The 10,559-nt window shown below is 41.2% G+C and overlaps 1 protein-coding gene across 1 annotated transcript in view; it reads left to right on the top strand.

The window, feature by feature from the left end:
• Positions 1–378: 378 nt before the first annotated feature.
• ripor1 (RHO family interacting cell polarization regulator 1) overlaps positions 379–10,559 on the top strand; it is a 114,852-nt gene continuing 104,671 nt past the window's right edge. The window contains exon 1 of the mRNA XM_033635029.2: positions 379–615. The gene's annotated coding sequence lies outside the window, so the exon portion shown is untranslated. The remainder of the gene's footprint in view (positions 616–10,559) is intronic.

Genomic DNA, 10,559 nt, shown 5'->3' with positions numbered 1-10,559 from the left:
AAGAAAGTAGCTACTAATATATTAATGAATGCCGAATTACACTAAATTTCCTTCTGCCAACTGTTTACACACAAATTCATTATGCTCACAATTCCTGAATGAGACCCATTATTTTTAGTCTATGGTTGATATTCATTTGATGTTCAGCATGTTCGCAATCAGTCAAACCACTTTAAACTAATTGCCACCCAATAAAATTTCCTGTTTGAATTGCCAACTACTACTCCATATATGAGCAGCCAGTGTTGGCCGGATGTAAGGTGACTAAGCAGGGTAGTGGTTTAGCATCTTGACCAAGCGATACTTTAATTTGAAAGGGGCGACCGGACGTTTCGACATTAACTACCGCGCGCTTGACGGTGGCTAAGTGAACGCTGCACTGCTGGCTGCATGCAAGAAAGCTGTGCACTGAACCAGCGTAGTGGATCTTTTTTTTTTTTTTTTAACTAGACAGGGCTCTGTTAACCACCATACTGATGGAGTGAGAGGAGAGCTGTGCCCGAAACAATACTGACTTGTTTCTTCCACTCAGGAGCCTCTGGTTTTCTGATTCGGATAAAGAAAAAAATTGTGTCAGCTGGGCGAGGAGAGGATCCAGAACACCGCATCAAACATGTACGTTGGTTCCAATGTTTTTCATTTAAAAAAACTGTCCTCATGTCTAACTACGCCACATGCTTGTCCTGCTGTGTTTTCAAGGTTAGTCATAGTTAACCTATTTTTGGTTGGGGGCTAAGCTATGACGCTAGCCCAGGACATCTTCTGTGTCTTGTTTGGTGGCTCCTGTATAAGTGCCCCCTGCCTGGCTGCTGCAGTCCTGTCCTGCTCTCTGCTGTGTGGGAAATGCAGCGTGCCAAACCGTGTTTACAAAGCTTTTAATTCGGCACTAACTTACTCGGAGCCTGAGCTGTAGCTGCAGTCTAGCGGTGTCAATGAAATGTCACCTTGTTGGTTTGCTTGTTGCAGAAAGTGTTCTCACAAAACATAAAGTAACAGTGAGTGGTAGCAAGCTTTACGGAACATCAATGACTGCTACAACTCGTAATACGCCAGTAATATAAGTGTGTAGCCGAATGTACAGCCCCCCCCCCCCCCCAAAAAAAACCATGTCGTGCCTAAAAGTTTTTAAGGTTTTGATTTAAATTTGTCTCGTCGTGACAGTGTCAGCGTTGTCACACAGTCTGTAATTGTCACTCAGACTGGGGAGAGTATTTGTCACTGGACTGGAAACGAAAAAAGTGAGTGAGGTTTTTTTGTATAGGTGCGCGTGCGTGAGACAGTATCTGCTGTACTGTTTTACTGCCCAAAGCTTTAGGCTACATGGCACACGGTGTGCATGCGTGGGCCTTCAGTGTGTGTGTCCAGCTGGAGTATTAATGGAAAACACGAGTTGCATCTTTGAATGTTGTGATGAGAGATTAAAACATAAGAATATAAATATTGCTTAGGTTTGCGCGCGCGCGCGCGCGCGCGTGTGTCGAGGTTGCAAAGGTATGAGATTTTCACGGTACAGTAACCATCTCAGAAAATTTCACGGTATTGCAGTTATTTTTATTATTATCAGCAGAGGTGGAAGAAGTATGCAGATTTTGTTTTGCTTAAGTTAAATGTGACAATATAAGTAATAGTCATATGTTCAAAATATTACTTAAGTAAAAGTAGGCTACATGTGTTTAGCTTTAAAATACCCAAAGTGAACGCACTCTTTATGCAGAATTGCCTATTTCAGAATAATACATCCATAAAACTTCAATTAAAAGCCTAGTCCCAGTTTACACCCAGTCTCTTTTACTAGCTGGGATGGCAACACATTTTGACAAATCTGTCTCAGTTAAACGCGTGTTCTGGTTGCCAAGCAGTTCATTTTTTTTATATAAGTTCTTTGGATGTATGTACTAAATATAGGCCCATTGATTTTAGTGATTAAGCAAAAGATGAAGTTTTATGGTATCTCACTGGATTACAGTAAGAGATGCATTAATGTAAATGTAACTTTGATGAAGCTGTATGTAAGGATAAGGATATACCTGCCAGCAGGTAGTTTAATCCATTATCATACATAATTAGTTGATTTATAGTGTGTTTTAATAATCTAAATTCGCAAAAAAAGCAACTGATGTTGTCAAATACATTTAGTGGAGTGAAAAGTACAATATTGACTTCCACAAGATAGTGGAATAGAAGTATTAAGGAGCATGAAATGAAACAACTTGACTGAAGTGCAAATACCTCAGTTTTGTTCTTAAATACAGTACTTGAAACAGAAAATGTACTTAGTTACATTTGACCATTGATTATCAGTTACAGTTACCGTTGAAATGAAAACAAAATGTTTTTCTTTGTTTTTGGTTAAACAAACACTTAATTGAAGCTTGAAACCATTTTTTGTTAGAAGTATTTGAAAAAAAGCAGTCGAGAGGGAAAGAAGATGCACATGCAGGTGAGATTCTCCGTTTGGTTGCATTTTTTAGTCAATACAGTAGATAAGTAAATGTACATATAGTCTCGCTCACCAGACCTTTCTCAAGAAAAGAAAGGTCTGGCTGGGCCGACTCTCACTGTGATATTGGAGAAAAAAACGCCCTGGCTGCTTGTATTTCTTTCAACCAATCACAATCGTTCTGGGCGGTGCCACAGCAACGGTGTGCTTGCAAAAATATTGCCGGGGGGAAACAGGTTTTGGTGTAACACACCCACAAAAATATCACCTACAGGACGCGAACCATGGCAGAAAAATGGCTACATCCCCGCAAGATCAAACACCGCAAAAGTTAGTAAAGGACGTGTTGAAAACGGTTGAAAACTGCTACACAACCAGAGGTGGTAGGGCGGGACTTCAGCGGGTGGCTCATTCCGCCCAATGAGAGGCTGATCTCTGCAGCAAACTTCCGCCCACTCAGACTAATGTACATAGTATGATAACTGTCAATTTTCATACCGTGGGATACCTTTAAACTGGTATAGTTGTAACTATGTTAAGTATGTTTTTTCAGGCTACATTGAGTCTAAATTTTCAGTTTCATTCAGTTAAAATGTTAGATGGAAGGTGGTCTGCATTTTAAGAACTTCTTAAACTGACTAGAGCAAAGCTTAGAGTCTCTCATTCAGTAAGGTGACCTTGAGTGTTGTGAAAGGCGCCTATAAATAAAATGTATAGGCCTAATCGTTAGTACTATTAATATGTGGTGATATGCTGAGTATTGCAATAATATAATGGCGATCTATTACTTTTTTTTTTTTAAAATTATGTCTCCATAGGAAAACTTTGTTAACCTCTGTTTTATCTAATAAGATAAAGTTTTCAATCTCACTTTAGCCATTTTTTTTGCAGCAGCAAATGTATCTAGTGAACTGAAAAAGCAATTGATTATGTTATTCTAGTAGGCAACCTGAAGTTTAATTTGTATTTTTTTTATATATAAATAAGTTATATAAATAAAAAAGCTGTACTTGGCACTGTGTGACGATACAGTATTGGCACACAAAAATATCGGGATACTATGCTGTATCGATTTTTTTCCCCACCCCTACTAAATAGATCATTTATTGATTAATTGATAATGAAAATACCTGTCAGTCTCCAGTTGCAGTGACAGCATTCTTGGCATAGCTTTGAAATACAGCACATACTGTAGTAGCACTCTGCCTGGAGAAAAAAAAACACACAGTCCTGTTTGATCGTGTTCCAACAGTTGCTGTAATAGGTGACAAAAACAAACTCATTCAAGGTGACTGTGGGAATGCTCTTTCGAAACCACGTACATGCTCTCTCTGTGTTGCTCTGTCAGAACGGAGTGAACAGTAAGTTCATTGTGCTGTTGCAGGCCTCTCACCGTTAGAAGACCTAATTCAGCTAATAATAAGGCCTGAGCTAACAAGCTGCATGAAACAGATACAGTGCAGGGGGCAGACACTGTACTCACTCATCTGATTCAAATTTCACTCAGCATTTATTGTTTTCAGCCATAAAGCACGATGGAACATAAAAAACCTTTTTAACCTTTTTAACTCTTTATGTGTAATTGTATTTTTTACATGCTTAGTACACATTATACATTCAGGTGTTTTGTAGTTGCAAAGCATTAAGAATGGACAAATCTGGAAACTGCTCAGCAAGATAGACAAGCTGAAATAATCTGCATGCTTGTCATCTTTGTGCTCTGTTTAAAGGCACATTGCTTTCATACTGGCTCAACCCTACAGCTAGTGATGCAGTCATAGGATGAGGGGCAGCTCAGACTGCAGCTTTTCTTTCTTCATGGTCAGACAAATTCAGTGTTTAAACTAGGGTTGCAGCAATATATTATTTACATTATTATCTTACCGTGTACATTCCAGTGTCTACGATATTGGAAAAAAAAAATGCAACTGAACGTTAAATCTCCTCTTTATTTTAGTTATTTCCTAAAGGAAGACTTTTTACACATACTTTCATTCACAAAATGTTCAACCAAAAATAGCCCTTCCATTTTCATTCCTTTAAGGGTCATTCTGACTGATAATAATATAAATTCTGTAATACTCTGAAACAGCAATATTTTGTGAGGTGGTATTGTACCGTGAAAATCTCATACAGCTGCAACCCTAGTTTAAACCTTTACTGTTTCATCAGGCTAAGAGAATGACTGAAACAGGAATTGAATTGAGAGTAAGGATCGCTGTCAGTCTAAGATGACTCATTTACAAGAAGTTCTTGTTGTATGTACTAGATTAATCTAATATTAGTTACATACTGTGGAAATACCAATAACTAACCCAGAAAGAAGCACACATTTCAAATGACAAACAAATTGTGTAGACAGCATAAATGCACAGAGTGTGACATATACTGAATGTAGAGGCTTTCATACAGGTCACAGGGCTCACTGAATGGTTTGATGAAAATGATGTGAATCATGCTATGGCCCTCACAGTCACCAGATTTCCCTGTTAGATTTTGGAGTGAGATGTTAGACAGTTCTCTCCACCACCATCATCTAAAGAGGGAATATGTTCTGAAGGAATGCTGTTCATCCCTTCAGTAGAGTTCCTCACAGTTGGAGAATGTAGTTTAGCCCCTTTAACACTGCCTCTTCAAGGCGGGAAATTAACGCAGTTGTTTCACCTCGCCATAATGAGTAAGAGGTACATTTGGGAAATGGGGGAACAAAGTGGTCTTGCCCTTAAACCGGCATCGTCTGTATAAATGGGCCTTAAATGGGCGCTCCAGCCGGTGCACTACAGAGAGACGTTCATTTACTGGAGGCATTTTATATCTGGCTGATTTTTGGAGACTATGGTGGGGCAAATTAGACTATGGCGGGCCACCATAGTCTCATCAATGTATGGGAATCACTGATTGGCATCAAGGGTGTGACATTATGATGACATGTTATGTGTGCAACCAACTGAGGTAGATTGAAAAAGTAGCTGAAAGCAGTTTGCAGCTAACTCAAAGAAGAACAGCAGCTGAAAATTTCAACAAATTGAGAAAACAATGAGGTTCAGGCAAAGGACAAGATCAACCACCATAAAGGGATGGTAAATGATTGTTATTTTCATGTTACACTAGTGTTGCACGGTATACCGGTACTAAAATAGTACCGCGGTACTAGAGTATTCCAAACGGTACTATACTGCATTCAGAAAATACCGGTACTTTGAAACTGATTCAATTCATTAATTTAGTTAATTTATTTTACTCATTTATGCACACAAACGCCTTTCTTGTTCCTATTAGAGCACAGATTGCGCAAGTGGTGTGTATGACAACACCTGTATCAACATTTGCAGCTGGTGCACGTGAAAAAAGACAAGAGAAAGTCTGCCTCGCAAAGGGAGACAACACGAGACAACACAAACTTGGTGGAACATTTGAGTTACCAAACCGTGACGTCCGTACTGAGGTACTTACCGAACCATGATTTTTTTGGTACCGTTTCACCCCTACTATTTATTGTTCTAAAGGTTTGTATCCAAAAGGACTTTTCCATAGGAAAAGTACCGAAGAGTATCGAAAAGTATCGAAATTCATATTGGTATTGGTACCGAAACAAAGATTTTGGTATCATGACAACACTATGTTACACCGTTGGTATTGCATGTAAGGGTCTGCTGACACGTATGTTATATACAGATGCACGATATTGGATTTTTTTGCCCATGTCCAATATGCTGTAACAACTCATTTGACCGATAACCAATAACATTATCAACATGTCCACTTTTTTACCTACCTAATTTTAGTGGTCATCAAGTCTCTTCTGTAGTAGAATTAACATCATATTATGTATGCATACTCATCACTTATCTTACTCACTTATTGTGATGGCCCCCAGCAGATGGAGACATGAAATACAATACTTTTCAATGTATGTAATATTCATTCATTCATTCCTTGTGCAAATTACAAAAAGCATGTTGGCCAATTCTGATAATTAATTTTAAAGCTGATATTGGCCAGTACTGATGACGTGCCGATATTATCTCGTATCCCTAGTTACATGCCACACAAGTCACATGTCATGCCGATCATGCTTCTTTTGCTTCCATGATGCCGGCATAAAAGTGGAATATTGGTGTGCATGTAAACGTAGTGACTGTCTCACCCTTCGATTAGAGGAAACCTGGCTGCCACCTTACTTTAGAGTGTGGCTTTTCTTTAAAATGCATAATATTCATGTGTCAGCTGATTGTAAAAGAGGAAGAGTAGCAGTGAAAAGTGAAGCACCGCAGAGAGTGGCAGTTTGGAGCGTGTTGGTACTGGTACATCAGTACTGCAAAAAATGAGTACTGAAGCCTTTTCAAATATTCAGTATTGATATGAATCGATAGGTCAGTAATTTTTGACACTAGTTGTGTGTGATATTTTGGAATAGAATGGCAGCAAGCCCCAGAATCTTATTTGGCTACTTTCTCCTGTGTGTCAGGATACTTCTTGCCAAATTTCATATTTGTATGATGACTATTTATACCGTCATAGTGCCCCAATATTTGCCAGAAACAGGCCTCAAAAAAGGGGTTTTGGGCCCCCTGAGACCATACAGCCCAAGTTGGGGGTGCTCGATATCAACTTATGATGGCCCAAGGTATGGGCTAACAGGAAATAATAATGGAAAAAGATGTAGCAGAAAACATCATGGGGGCTGGACCTGGCTTCCGGCCTATGAGCTTGTGTTTGCAAACAGTAAACTAGCTCTGAGGCCCCAAAAGCAACCTGACATGGTTCACCCAGCATGCAGCCTGTTTGAAAGCAAGCCTTAGACCTCTCTCTCTCTCTCTCTCTCTCTCTCTCTCTCACACACACACACACACACACACACACACACACACACTTGTGCATGGCCCTTTGATGTTAATGATTTCCTGTGGTGGAGTAGACTTCCTTGAGGAACTGGACAAACAGCCAATTAAGACACACAAACTCTCAAACATTGAAACAGTTCTACCCAGGAGGAGTCTGCATTATATAAGTGGAGTAAATGACTCTAACTTTTTAGGTAGATGGTTTGTAAATCCTTGAAACATTTTTACAAGGAGGGGGCGTCTATCATCTGACAAGCAGTTTTAATAGGGCTGGGACGAAATGCTTACCTCCTGATTTGATATTATCATGATACTTGGGTGCTGAGTCAGTATGTGTTGGCATTTTTAAGTATTGTGATTCTCCAAACATTGAGATTTGATACAGTGTTTCCCATTAATTAACGAAACTATGGCGGCCTGCCATAGTTTAATTTGACACGCCATAGTTTCTAAATGAAAGATTTAGGCTGCCGAAAGTATTGACTTCTCATGATATAAATAATATCTCGAACGCCGTGGCTGTCAGATCCAGCGCTCGACAGTGCGAGCGTTTCACTCGACTAAAAATACGTGCGTGCGAACTGTAAAAAATATTTAGGGGCACATGTGCGCATAAAAAAAATCAGCCGAAGCAGCCTATATTTTTGTCAATAAAAATATATGATAACCTAACCGCAAATGTTGGAGGAACTCCAGCCGCCTTCCCTCTTCCCCGTGTGACACGGTTATGGGCGGTTTTCCAAGCCACTGTTGGCACAATGAATCTAAGTCCCACTGTCGGCTGGATGGAAATAAGTCAAAGGGCTCTAGTTTCCCGGTGCAGCGCAGGGTGGCACAGGGTCACGAACCCCGCGCAGAGCTAGTTTCGAGCAGCGCAACCCGAGGCGCGCTCAGTTTGGTAGTTTGGCAGATCGAGGTGCGCTGAGATGGATGTGGCGGCGCAGCAGGGGGAGGTGTCGACAAATCCAGCTTGGCACAGTGACAGTTTCGTGCCAAAAGGCTGAAACCAGGTCTACTGTCAGCGCAGGGGGAGCGCAGCCGGTGTAAGCCGAAGTTTGGCTGACCGGCGGACAGTGCGCACACGTCACCAAAACCTCACAGGCAGGTTTCCAGAATATCAGGCACATTAACGATGCAATAAATAGCCACAAAACCACTATTCAATGCAACTATCTGCAATCAGCACATAAATGTATCTCTATATCGACTGTCCCGTCACATCTGATGTCAGATCAAAGGGGATTGGCACCGTTTGGCACGTTTGGCACGCGTAATGGAAACCCAACCTGATTTGATTAACACAGCTGCAAACTAACGAGTTCACATCCCTCTCAGCCAACCACAAACAGCCACAGCATCAGATAGGGAGTATATATTCAGCATCTGTCATCTTAGAAAAGTCAAAAGAAAAGAAACAGTGAGACTGCGAGACAGAAAGAGAGCGCGCGCGCGCACGAGAGAAACGCAACATTGATTTACAATTGTGGTGACCTCCTCCCAGGCTACCTTTGCATCATCAGCCCGTGGAGGTCTGCTCGCAGTTCCGTATATTCGGACACTGTGAGCTTGGACCTCCCAGACCAAAACATCAGTTTCCTCCTGGGAGAAGTTTGGCCGTCTGACGCTGCTGCTCTCTTCTGCCATGGCGAGTTGAGTGAACTCTCGTTACGCCTTCGTGCAGCACATTTAAGGGCGAGGAGAGGGGCTCATTTGATTGGTGTGATGTGTGTAAAACCCACTCCACGCCTTCTCTCCTCCCTCTTTCCGACTTGCGCAGGTAGGAGGGACGGAGGTGGGACAGACGAGTAGCTGCGCCAGCGCGCACGGTGTGCCAAACTTGCAAAATCCGCCTGGCCACACCCAGTTGGCGAAGCGCAGGTGCGCTGCACCCCCGCCACGCCCGGTCTGCGAAACTAGAGCCCAAAGTGTGGAGAAGAGGGACCGGGAAAAGCGGCGGACCTCCGGGGAAGCCTGCTCCGTTCTCCCCGCAGTTAGGGACCGTTCGCCACGGTACTGCTGCTGGGCAGGGTGGAAATAAGTTCTGCAGAGTTTCAGAGGACCTGGAGAATGTTTTAGGATAGTAATAACATTACATAAGATAATCATATTACAAAGATAATATAAGATAATAACATTTAAGACAAAATGAAATTGCAATACTTTTTCAAAACTTGATGATTTTACCATTTCAATTTCAATTTACAATGTTCAAAATTTTCTTTCCCAAAATCCTGTGGGAAACACTGTGATATTACTATGTAAAACGATTTTAACACTAAACCATGGGGAAAAATTGAATTACACACTTGTAGAGAGTGTATTTCATGAGGCGTATTTTCAAAAACAGTGCACATCTTATGTCAGTCATTCTTTCCTTTATTTCAGCAGCTCAGCAAGTCACTCTGGCAATCAGTAATGATGTTCATTACCCATACCCTTGTAGCTGAGCTGCACCAATCACATCAGTGTATCTGATATAGGCGGTCTATAGGGACTTTAGACCAGGTTTTTGTTGGTCACTAGCGCATTTGCTTTTTACGTCATCTAACTAGCAACGTGCCATGACTGCACCTGACCACTCCTCATTTTAGACCAACACACCCAGAGAAGCGCAAGTTCATTTGCTAGTTAGATGACGAGGGCGCAGGGCGTGAAAATGACAACTGCGCCTACATCTAAATAGCAATGACACTTGCGACATGGATTATGCGCCCTCCGCCGTCCGCTTTAGACCATCTAAATAGGGCCCGTGGACTTTTTGTGCCAACTGGAGAACTAACTTTTCATGTGCTTCCTTCACTTCATTGGATAACCTATTGGATTATTAAGAGCTGAACTTTAGCCAGCACCGCTGGGAAAAAAATATTCTTCATAACTGGAAGTCAGAAAAACCACCGTCACAAAAGCACTGGCTGAATAAACGTTCATCATATTGCACTCCAGAGAAAATTCTGTACAGTCAAGAGAAAACCTGCAACTCATAATAGAATATGGGGTTCTTTTTTGGAATCTCTCCCTTCAATTAATCCTCTCAGTTGAAAGTGCATTTATTCACTTTCTGGACCTGATGGATTTATTCATTTATTTTTATTTTTATTTTTTTTGTATGGACCTTTTTATTTCTCCTTTTTCTGTGACACATTCTGAAAAGACTTGGTGTTGCCAAGGGTGTGGTTCATTGTACCATTCCAGGGGTGGGGTGGGGTGGGGTGGGGGGACAGGTATGTTCTATGCCGTTGTGATTTTGTAGTGTGTTTGATTGTTGTTGTTTTTTT

The sequence above is a fragment of the Epinephelus lanceolatus genome, chromosome 5, assembly GCF_041903045.1.
Source record: "Epinephelus lanceolatus isolate andai-2023 chromosome 5, ASM4190304v1, whole genome shotgun sequence".
Lineage (NCBI taxonomy): Eukaryota > Metazoa > Chordata > Actinopteri > Perciformes > Serranidae > Epinephelus > Epinephelus lanceolatus.
Note: the sequence above shows the minus strand (reverse complement) of the source record. Positions and strands in the feature narration are given on the sequence as shown.